This window comes from Pundamilia nyererei, unplaced genomic scaffold (genome assembly GCF_000239375.1).
Source record: "Pundamilia nyererei isolate P.nyererei 1_Seehausen unplaced genomic scaffold, PunNye1.0 scaffold00603, whole genome shotgun sequence".
Classification (NCBI taxonomy): Eukaryota; Metazoa; Chordata; class Actinopteri; order Cichliformes; family Cichlidae; genus Pundamilia; species Pundamilia nyererei.
Window position 1 is genome coordinate 49,065 of NW_005188004.1, and position 9,603 is coordinate 58,667.

Genomic DNA, 9,603 nt, shown 5'->3' on the forward strand with positions numbered 1-9,603 from the left:
TTATTATTATTATTATTATTATTATTATTATTATTATTATTATTACGTTGTGAGACATAAAAGTAGTGTAATGATAGCGACCACCGACAGATGGCGTCAAAAAGGGAGGGTGGGGAGAAGCAATGGAGGGCGGGGCTTTCTGACGTAAAAGCAAACAGACACCCCCCGTGGCTCAGTGCTCGGTGCGTTTACCCGCCGCTGCCAGCAAGACGATTTCTCCCAGCATGAACATCATGATTGTCTCCGTGTACGGTGAGTTGTCTGTCCTTCTGACGGTCTCTGTGTGTGATCTTTGTTTCAAATTTTCCTCCTTCGCTTTCTTTCTTCTGTGAACTATCCGCGGGCCACAGTCAGGGTTTCTGTCTCACCTGCAACAGGTGAACACAGCGGACACACTTTGACGCACTCCGATAGCCGGTGCTGTGCCAAAAAGTCAAAAAGGGATTTCCGGTATTTACCAAAAAATGATTGCTGGAATTGAATCCATCATAAATAACTTGTTGCTTTATAATGTGCCAAAAAGATCACGAGTAATAATGACGTCACTCTTGTAGTTACAGCATATTACAGTGCCAGCTGCGCTCAGTAAATAAAAACAGAGTAACAGACATCATATTCTTAATGATGGCTTCAGTGTTTTCAGTCCTTCTGCACACGCAGCTGTGATTTAGTTAATGTGAAGTGATTTCCTGGAAAGTCAGAGGAGGTGTTTCTTGCTTCTCCTCAAACAATCCTGTTTGTTGGCTTCCTGTGAGGGGAGGCAGACGGTCTCCATCCTTCAAATAAATGCGCAAACTGATCAATCAGCCTGAATAATGGGACAATTTGACACTGATGACCAGTCCTCTTATCTTAACCCGCTAAATTATTATGAACAGCGCATTCCTTTGGTTACCGTTTTATATTCCCGAGCCCCGTGTCTGTTTGCCTGAAGGGTGAATGTGATTGAAACAGGCGAATGACCAAGAAGAACCTGTGACAACTTTCTTTAAATCTGTGACATTGACATATTTAAAGAACTCTGCAGTGCTGATTTCCCTTTCATGGAGTCTCACCTGCAAGTTAGAACAGGTGGAGCGTGGAAACGGCAGCCTGCCCTTTGACCTACAGATCATCGGTCTGCACAAAAACAGTGAACGTGAGGGGAAAGTCAGAGATCCGGCTGGGCTGTTGGGGGACTTTTTGTTGGGTGGAGTTTCAAATCCACGCTGCAGTAATGAAACTAGCTCAGCTCAAACGAAGGGGGGAAAAAAAAGACAAACAAACAGCCATCAGAGCAGCTGACGTAACTCCGAGCGCAGGGCACGAGTGTCAGAGAGAGCAGATCCAAACACGCTAACACGCTGGGGTGTTGTTGTGTGTCTGTTTGTGATCTGGGTTAACTGATCCTTGAATTTTCTCAGTATACCACAATAAAATAAGATTTCTGTTTTTTGCAAAGCCACTTTTTAATCAGGTGGTTACAGCTTCCTATCAGTAAGAGTTCTGAAAGGTCACACAAGATTCTGCTTCGCTCGTTCTTTCACATTGTTATCAGGCTGCTAATAACAAGGCCCTCTCTTTATAGCACTGGGAGGAAGTGAGAAGGATTCATCTGCCTTTGTTACTTTCAAAGGTTTCATGGTTCAGTACAGTCCTCCTTTAGGTCTCTTTATACCCTGTTTTGTGTGTTGATGGTTGGAGGCACTTGTCTTCGTGTTGGTTGCTGATAGTCTCTGATGTTTGATGTGGTTTCATTTGGGACTGATCGCGTGAATCTGATCATGAATGGAAGCTAAAGTTTGTTACAAGTTTGTGAGCCTTGTTTCCTGTCACATGTTGACCTTTGCAAATTACAGCCAATCAGAACGTAGCCTAAACATTTAGATGAGAAATGGTCTCATCTTTGTTGTTTCAGAGTATTTTCTTCATGTTTAAGGGTAGTTTGTACGCATCATGATGGTTGAGTCTTAAGTGTGTTTTGAAACTTCCTCTTTCCACTGCTTCATGCTGGATGAGCTCATCGGATGTTCTCTTTCTAACTCTAACCTGCAAGATTCACACGTTGACCTTTTTAAATTACATCCGAAGAAACGTTTCATTCAGCTGAGACTGAAGAAGTCACCTGGATGAGTGATGAAATGTTTCTCTCACTGAAAACATCACGTCCAGATGAAAACAATCAACCTTTTGGGAATCCCAAATAGAGTGAAACACAAGGTCACCTGAACTGTGATGTATTAATTGGTGAGTTTAGCTGCTTCAGATTCACCTGTTTGCTTTCCTGACTGTTTCTGTTGGTAAAGAGGATAACAGGTGGAGGTTTGTGGTGTATTCACAGGATCAGCTGAGTTTCTGAAGCTGAAAGCAGACGAGTTTTCCTTTAACTGAAGCTCGTTTGAGTCTGTTAGTCCCATCCTGGCTCTGAGGTTGTATCTGTGTCAGTAAATCCATTGTGTTTGTGTCATGATGGTTGTATTGCATCATAAAAACATGAGAGTGACTTTTACAGCCTGAAAAACTTTGAACCACAGACTGTTCAGTCAGCTGAACAGTCCATGGAAACATCCAGCACAGATGGATGTTTCCATGGAAACGTGTTTGTTGTGAGCTGTTGTTTGGGGATTTTCACTCTGTACGTTTCCTTCTGTCAGGACACGCTGTAATAAAAAGCAGAAGGCTCGCCGAGGCTGGCACACTTTAAACTCTGACACAGTTTTAACGTCAGGCAGCTTGCTGGAGTGTGTTTCATAGCAACACACGAACACGTCAGGAAGAGGAGGAGGAGGAACTCTTCCAAAGGCATTCGCCTTCATGGTTAGAATCTAACAGTGGCAAGGCGGCGGGGCTTGCAGTGTACAGGTGAAAGTATGTCAGTGGGAGTGTCCTCACACTCACAGCAGAGAAACAGCTGAATGAATGAAGGCTCATGTTTGTTACAACAGCAGCACAAGGAATTTGTAGGCATTTCTCACTGGACTTTCCCAGTGATGAAAAAATCTTTGAAACTCGTCTGGAGGAACAGCAGAGACGGTGTTTTGGCCGCCACCCTGTTGGCTTGTCAGTGACCAGAAGTGACCATATTTGGGTGAGAGGGTGGAACACTAAGTTATCTTTTAATACTACCTAGGCCGGTTATCAGTCTGCACTTACCGACGTTATGGGAGCATCACACAAACACAGATACCTGCTGATTAGAGTTCAGTCACATCCAGGATAAATCCCAGAATTTCACTCAGAAAAGCTGGAACTCAGACTTCTCAGTGTGTTAATACAGTAACCTCACTCCAGACATATTAATGGACAGATAATGTCATTAAAATGCTCCAACAGCAGGTGAAGCTAGCAGACAGCTAGCAGTCGGTTACTTACTGAGTTGAAACGTCGCCGAGACAAAGCACTGAATCGGTAAAGTAAAAAAGACAAATACAGGTGTCAGAGTGGTTAGCACTGTTGCCTCACAGCTGTGCAGCATTTACGTGTTCTCCCCGTGTCTGTGGATTCTCTCCAACTCGGGCCAAAGATGGGTTAATAAGGTAATTGGTGATTTTTAAATTGGCTGCAGGCGTGAATGGTTACCTTTAGCCTTGCGATCGAATGCCAACCTGTCCAGGTGTACCCTGCCTCTCGTCCTGTAACAGCTAAGCGGCAGCACTCTCAAATACAGCTGCAATGTCAAGAAACCTCACTTAAAGGGTTAAACCTCTGTAAACCACCCCTCTGAAGTAATGCATCATAAACAGCATTTTTTCTTTGGGCCTCAGCTATCAGACCTTTTAGAACCTTTATGATCGTTATAACTTACAGAGCAAATGTTGGGAGTTTTTCCTTCCCACTGTTACTAAGTGTTTGCTCATATGAGGTGTTTCTCTGTGTTATTGTAGGGTCTTTACCTATATTAAACACTTCGAGGCGACTGAGGTTGTGATTTGGTGCTATAGAACTAAAATTTAATTGAAGCTCAGCTTTTAGAAATGTTCTGGTAATCAAATCGAAGACCTTAAACACAGTATGGAGTCCCACAGGGCTCTATTAGTGTGCCCCTACAGTTTAAAATATAGTATCAGAGCACTGCTATAAATTTGACAGCTGGCTTTAGATGTAAACATCTGGAACAGATCCAGTCGTTCCACTTTTGCTGCTGCTTTATACAGCAACAAACTGCCGTCGTAGCTCTGAGACCATCTTTAGGTGTTAGACCGGTCCAGTGTCAGAGTTTTGAAGTTGTGTGACCGTGCCGTTTGTTTACTTTCAGTTTTCGCCCTCGTGCTGCTGCCTGGTCTTCAGCCTTCTGCAGCAGAGTCTCCATCAAGTCTAACCTGTAACTCCACACGGCTCTCTAATGGGTCGGTCCTGTTCCAGCTGCCACACGGGCCCAGTTCATCCAGCTGCAGCACCTGCTGGGAGGATCAGAACGTGAGTCCACCACACTCAGCATGATGCCATTGCTGTTACTGCTGCACACATGCTCTCAGAGTTAGATCAGCAAATCACAACCAATTACACATTTCACTTTCACAACCTGCTCCTATTGATCAACACCACGATTACATCATAGATTTTGTTCTTTTAACTTCCTTGTTTGGAGAACTCTGGACACTTCAAACATTGGGCGGGTCATTGGACTGGCTGTGCACCTCAGAGAAATCCATAAACAGACAGGGAATGTAAACCCGAGTGATCACAGGCGCTCAAGGTGACTTGGCTGCTAGGTGACTAGCAGCAGTGAAGGGCGGGGCTCACATAGCACAGGTGAATAATAAATTAATTGATAAAGGCTAAGAGAAGAACAGCATGTTTGCTCCTAGAGGACACATCTTCAGGTACATTCAGGCTCGTTGTTATGTCTGTAGCTCGTTTTCAGAATGCTCACTGAGTGCAATGTCAGATCCTGCCATACATAAATACCTGAATGGGTATCAAATCTAGTCCTTCCAGTTATACTTCCTAATGCCTCGGCTGCCATGTTTTGGGTGTGGCCTTCCTCAATTGCTTAAGTGTTTCTTTTGATTCTCAGACAAAGCAAAAATCAGCTGGCTGAGTGAAAAGTTGGTTTTAGTGATCATGAAACAGAGCATCAGTGCCAGTAATGCTGTGAGCCAGCAGGAAGCTCTGAGGTGGAGGTTTGTGGTGTTTTCACAGAATCAGGTGTCTTTGAAACTAAAACCAGTTTTCTTTGATCTGTGGCAGTAAATCCGTCACATTTGTGTCATTTAAGTCAGACTGAAGCTAAACAGGAAACCAGATTCTGTGTTTGTGTGATGCAGACAAGTAAGAGATACTCTTCAGGCAGAAGGACTGAAGTCAGAGTCTGACTTCAGTCTCTTTGAGACCGCGTCTCAAAGAGACCGCGTCTCAAAGACGGCATCTCTTTGAGACTTCCTCCCAATCCTCCCAGAGAATTCGATCAGCAATTCCCAGAGAATTGCTGATCAAATGCCAAACGCCTGTTTGTGAACACACTGAAACATGACAGCAGTGGGTCTGATCTCAGGCAGATTATCAGGAATGTTTGAGAATGTCTGACAGAGGCTGAGGGTGAGGTAATCAGACAGGAAGCAGGTTTGACTGCTGTATTACATCATAAATCATCAAAGCGACTTTCACAGGCTGTGGCACAATGCGCTGTAGGGAAAAAGGAGTCGCCCGGCTCAGTCAAAAGACGGGTTAATGGGTTAGTTTAACTGCCGATTATAAATTGGCTGTATGTGTGAACGCATTCAACCTCACTGAACGCTTGTGGGATCAGCCTTTTGTGCCAGAGTGGCCAACACAACCACACTGGCTGACAAACGCTAGTTGATGAATGGGATCCATCCCACAGCAGTGTGTGACCAGGCCACTGACCTGCACGAGGAAGAGGTGCCAACAAGCATTGTTACAGCAAAAATAATCAACCAAACACAAACCTCTTTACTTTTGGTGCCCTTATATACAGAGAGTTGTAGCTTCTTTTTTTTTTTATTTCTCATCTATTGCTTATTTTCTCTATTGTGGCATCTATTTTGTGTTTCATCCACAAATCTATTCTGTATGTTTTGGAAGCTTTTTGACCTTCCCCTTGGATGCTAGGACTCGGTGAATCTACGTATAAAGTTGATGAACAGAGTTTTAAAAAGGGAACAATAGCAGGAGGACTTTCCCCAGATTTCCACTGGACTTTCCCGTGAGGTGAAGCGGAAGAAGCAGAGCAGAAGAATTTGTTTGTTTTCTTGGTCTGCAGCTCTGATGTAACTCAGTCACAAAGTTATTAACATTCTTTGCTTTATCAACCTCTCAGTGAAAGCTGGAAGCTTCGTGTGGTTGTAAAGTTGTGGCTGACGGCATTGCATAGAGTATGTGTGTGCGTGTGTGCGTGCGTGCGCGCGCGCGTGTGTGTGTGTCTTTGCTCTTTTGTTTTTCGTTTCATTTCTCGTCATTCTGTGAAACCTGAAACTCGGAGGGTTCAGGCAAATGTTACACAGCAGTAAAGTAACGTTTTCACTTTTTAAACTCGATTATGGAAACAACATAGTTACAATAACAACATTTAGTGGCAACAGCGTGAAAAATGAAACAAAAAGTAAACCTCGCCGTGGAAGATGTGGAATCATTTGTCACCTCCAGTCAGTAATGTTTAGTCTGTGAACTCTTCACTCAAAAACACAGAATGACCCACTGAACCATACTGCATTCAGGTCCTAACACTGAGTGCTTACAGTCCAGCTGAAGATCTTCTTATTGCCTTTAACTGTGTTTGTAACATCAGCCTGTGTCTCTGTTCAAACCAAATGCACTTTCTAAATCCCGGAGCAACAAATTTGACCTGTTGCTGGTGCTAGATGAAAGTTGAGAGAGTCTACCTCTGTGTTCTGGTGATCAATCATTTCAACCTTGATTAGCTGCTGAAGAATTACAATAACCCCCTCCGTGAATCGCCACCTTATCGTGGTGGAGGGGTTTGTGTGCCCGTGTGATCCCAGGAGCTATGTTGTCGGGGGCATTTAGCCCCTGTTAGGGTCTCCCAAGGCAAATTGGTCCTGGGTGAGGGGCCAGACGAAGAGCGATTCTGAGACAGTTATGAAAGGTCAGCAATAGGTGTTACCTGAGTGGGCCAGCTAGGGTGGTTTAGTGTCTGTCCAGGACATCTCCTGGCTGGGGATTATGTCTGCAGGATGGTGTGGGAATGCGTTGATGTTTTCAGAGGTTTCTGAGAAAGGGAGGTCTGAGAGTCTCTGTTAGACTGTTGCCTCCGTCACCTGCGTAAGCAGCAGTGGAAGGATGGACGGTAATAATCAAGTATTTTGTTTCTTTTGCAGAAAACTGTCATGGCACGAGGCTCACGCTTTCATGAAGTCTTTGTCCACAGTCTGACGGACAACTCCATCATCCTGGCTGACTGTCGTCCCCTGCGCTACATCCTGGAGTGCTCTGGGGTAAAAACAAGCTTCTTGCTCAGATTCAGACCTTTTTTTCTGTGGTTTTATTACAAAAAGACTAAAATCTTCCACTGCTGAGCTCAGTCCTGAACTATCAGTGTGCAAAGTTTAACGGTGATATTTTAAATTTACAGAAACGGAGTTCATCATTTCAAAACACAGATTTACATTTCAGTGCGTGCAGCTGAACACTGAACACTTCTGTGTCACTGACTGAAAAACAAACTGTGCATCTCTGTATCTGATCTGTTTTTATTTTGTTTGTTAGTTTAACTTTATGACAGGAAATTTAAACATGTTATTTTTGAGATTATGGAGCTGTTAAAAGCAAAAAAGGAGCAGAAGAACGTGAGGAAATGGGGCGGGGTTACACATTGATTAACAGGTTGCAAATGTGAGCATACTGTTTCTTCAGTTTCTCAGTCAGAGGACATATTACCAGAAAAATCAGATCATCTCCACACTTTGACAGAGCGACTGTTTCCTGTTCTTTGTATGCTCTCAGAAAACTATTTTTAGCTCTGACCTCAACTTTTTTTTCCCTCAGAGGCTGCAGGAGATCGACTGCGCAGGTGAGAGCTCTAAAGAGTAATTAATAATTAATTCATACAGGTGTTCCCACACTCAGCTTAAAAGCTTGTTCGTTTTTCCAGCAGACAGGAAATGCTTTCCATCATCCGCTGTTTCATTCACCACATTTCTTTTTCTCTTCTAGTGAACTGCAGTTCTCACCTGGACCCTGCTTCACCTTCCCGTAAGTCACATGTTTCCTGAACAGGTTGGGGTGTTCAAGTCTCCTCACTCTGCTCTGACATGAACTGCAGCCTCACAGAGTGTCAGTAAACGCCACACCGCCTCAGCTCAGAGGAACACCTGGAAACTGTTTCTTTAAAGTAATGGATTACTTCACATATGTACTCCCTGTAGAATCTAACTGGTTAGTTTGCATTAATAACAGTTTAGTGTCAGTTTAACATCGAAGACTAAACTGTTCATATCTGAGGAGAGCAGACAGGAGAAGCCACAGATATCAAACGTTTGCACGTTTCTTCACTCAGTTTAAATCGATGATCTTAAAAACTTTTTCCTGAAGGTTTGTGCCGCCCGTTCACTTTCAGCTGTGCCACATGACTTTGGTTTAGGAGCACGGGCACATACAGGACATCTTTCCTGGGCAGGTTGTTTAAGTCTTAGTAAAAAGCTAACAGCAGAGCAGGCTGAGGGTTATATCTCAGCATCCCTGGGTCATTTCATACATAAGCTCCTCCCAGCAGAGCTGAATGAAAACAGGTCCAGACTGTTCTCTACGTTCTGTTTAATCGCTAATTCTTGACAGTCCACCTTCAATTAAATTTGCCTCATTAACAAACACTAAACAAATTCTTCTTGTCCTCCCTACGGCCTCATCAGAGCGCTCTGCTTTCAGCACACGCTCATTTGAAATATTTTTCGCCTCTATGGACTCTGCGGCGCTCTGTAGAAACGGAAGTAAGACTTTAAAAAAATTCTGTTTTTGTCAGGGAGTCAGATCAGCGCCTCATCATCTGGACCACACCATCACCATCCAGCAGGATGTTTCTGTTCGAGCTGTGAAAATAATAATGATACTGAGAATGCCCTCATGTTTTTGTCTCCTCAGCAAACCCCACCCACCCAGACAAGCCGAAGTGGACAACCCGAGCCATCGTCGCTGTTAGCCTTCTGTCATTTGTCATCTTCATCATTGCCATGCTTTGGCGCTTCTATAAGAAAAAACGTTCTGTGACGACCCCAACTGCTCTTTACACTCCAGCTCAAACTGTTTAAACACTGCAAACAAACCCATTGCACGGCTCCATCATCAACAATAATAAAAACAATAATAATAATGATAATAATAATAATTGACTGTTAAATAAACATTCAGTGTATTATTAGATATTCTCTTTAAATATATATATGTTTAAAATGATGATGGAGCCAGATGTAAAGATAAATGTTTTGTTTTAGTCCAGGAGCCCCAAACAGATCCAGCTGTTTAAAAAAGAATAACAAAAAAAAAACTTTTTTTTTTTTTTTTTTTTTTTTTTTTTTAGCAAAAAAATCGTTGATTTCAAAAAAAAAAAAAGACTAGAGGTCAGGGCTACACAGGTACCCTCAGGATAAACAGAGCTTCTAAACAGGGAACGATCACAGATGAATCTGAGCGAGCAGCCAGCTGTGACTT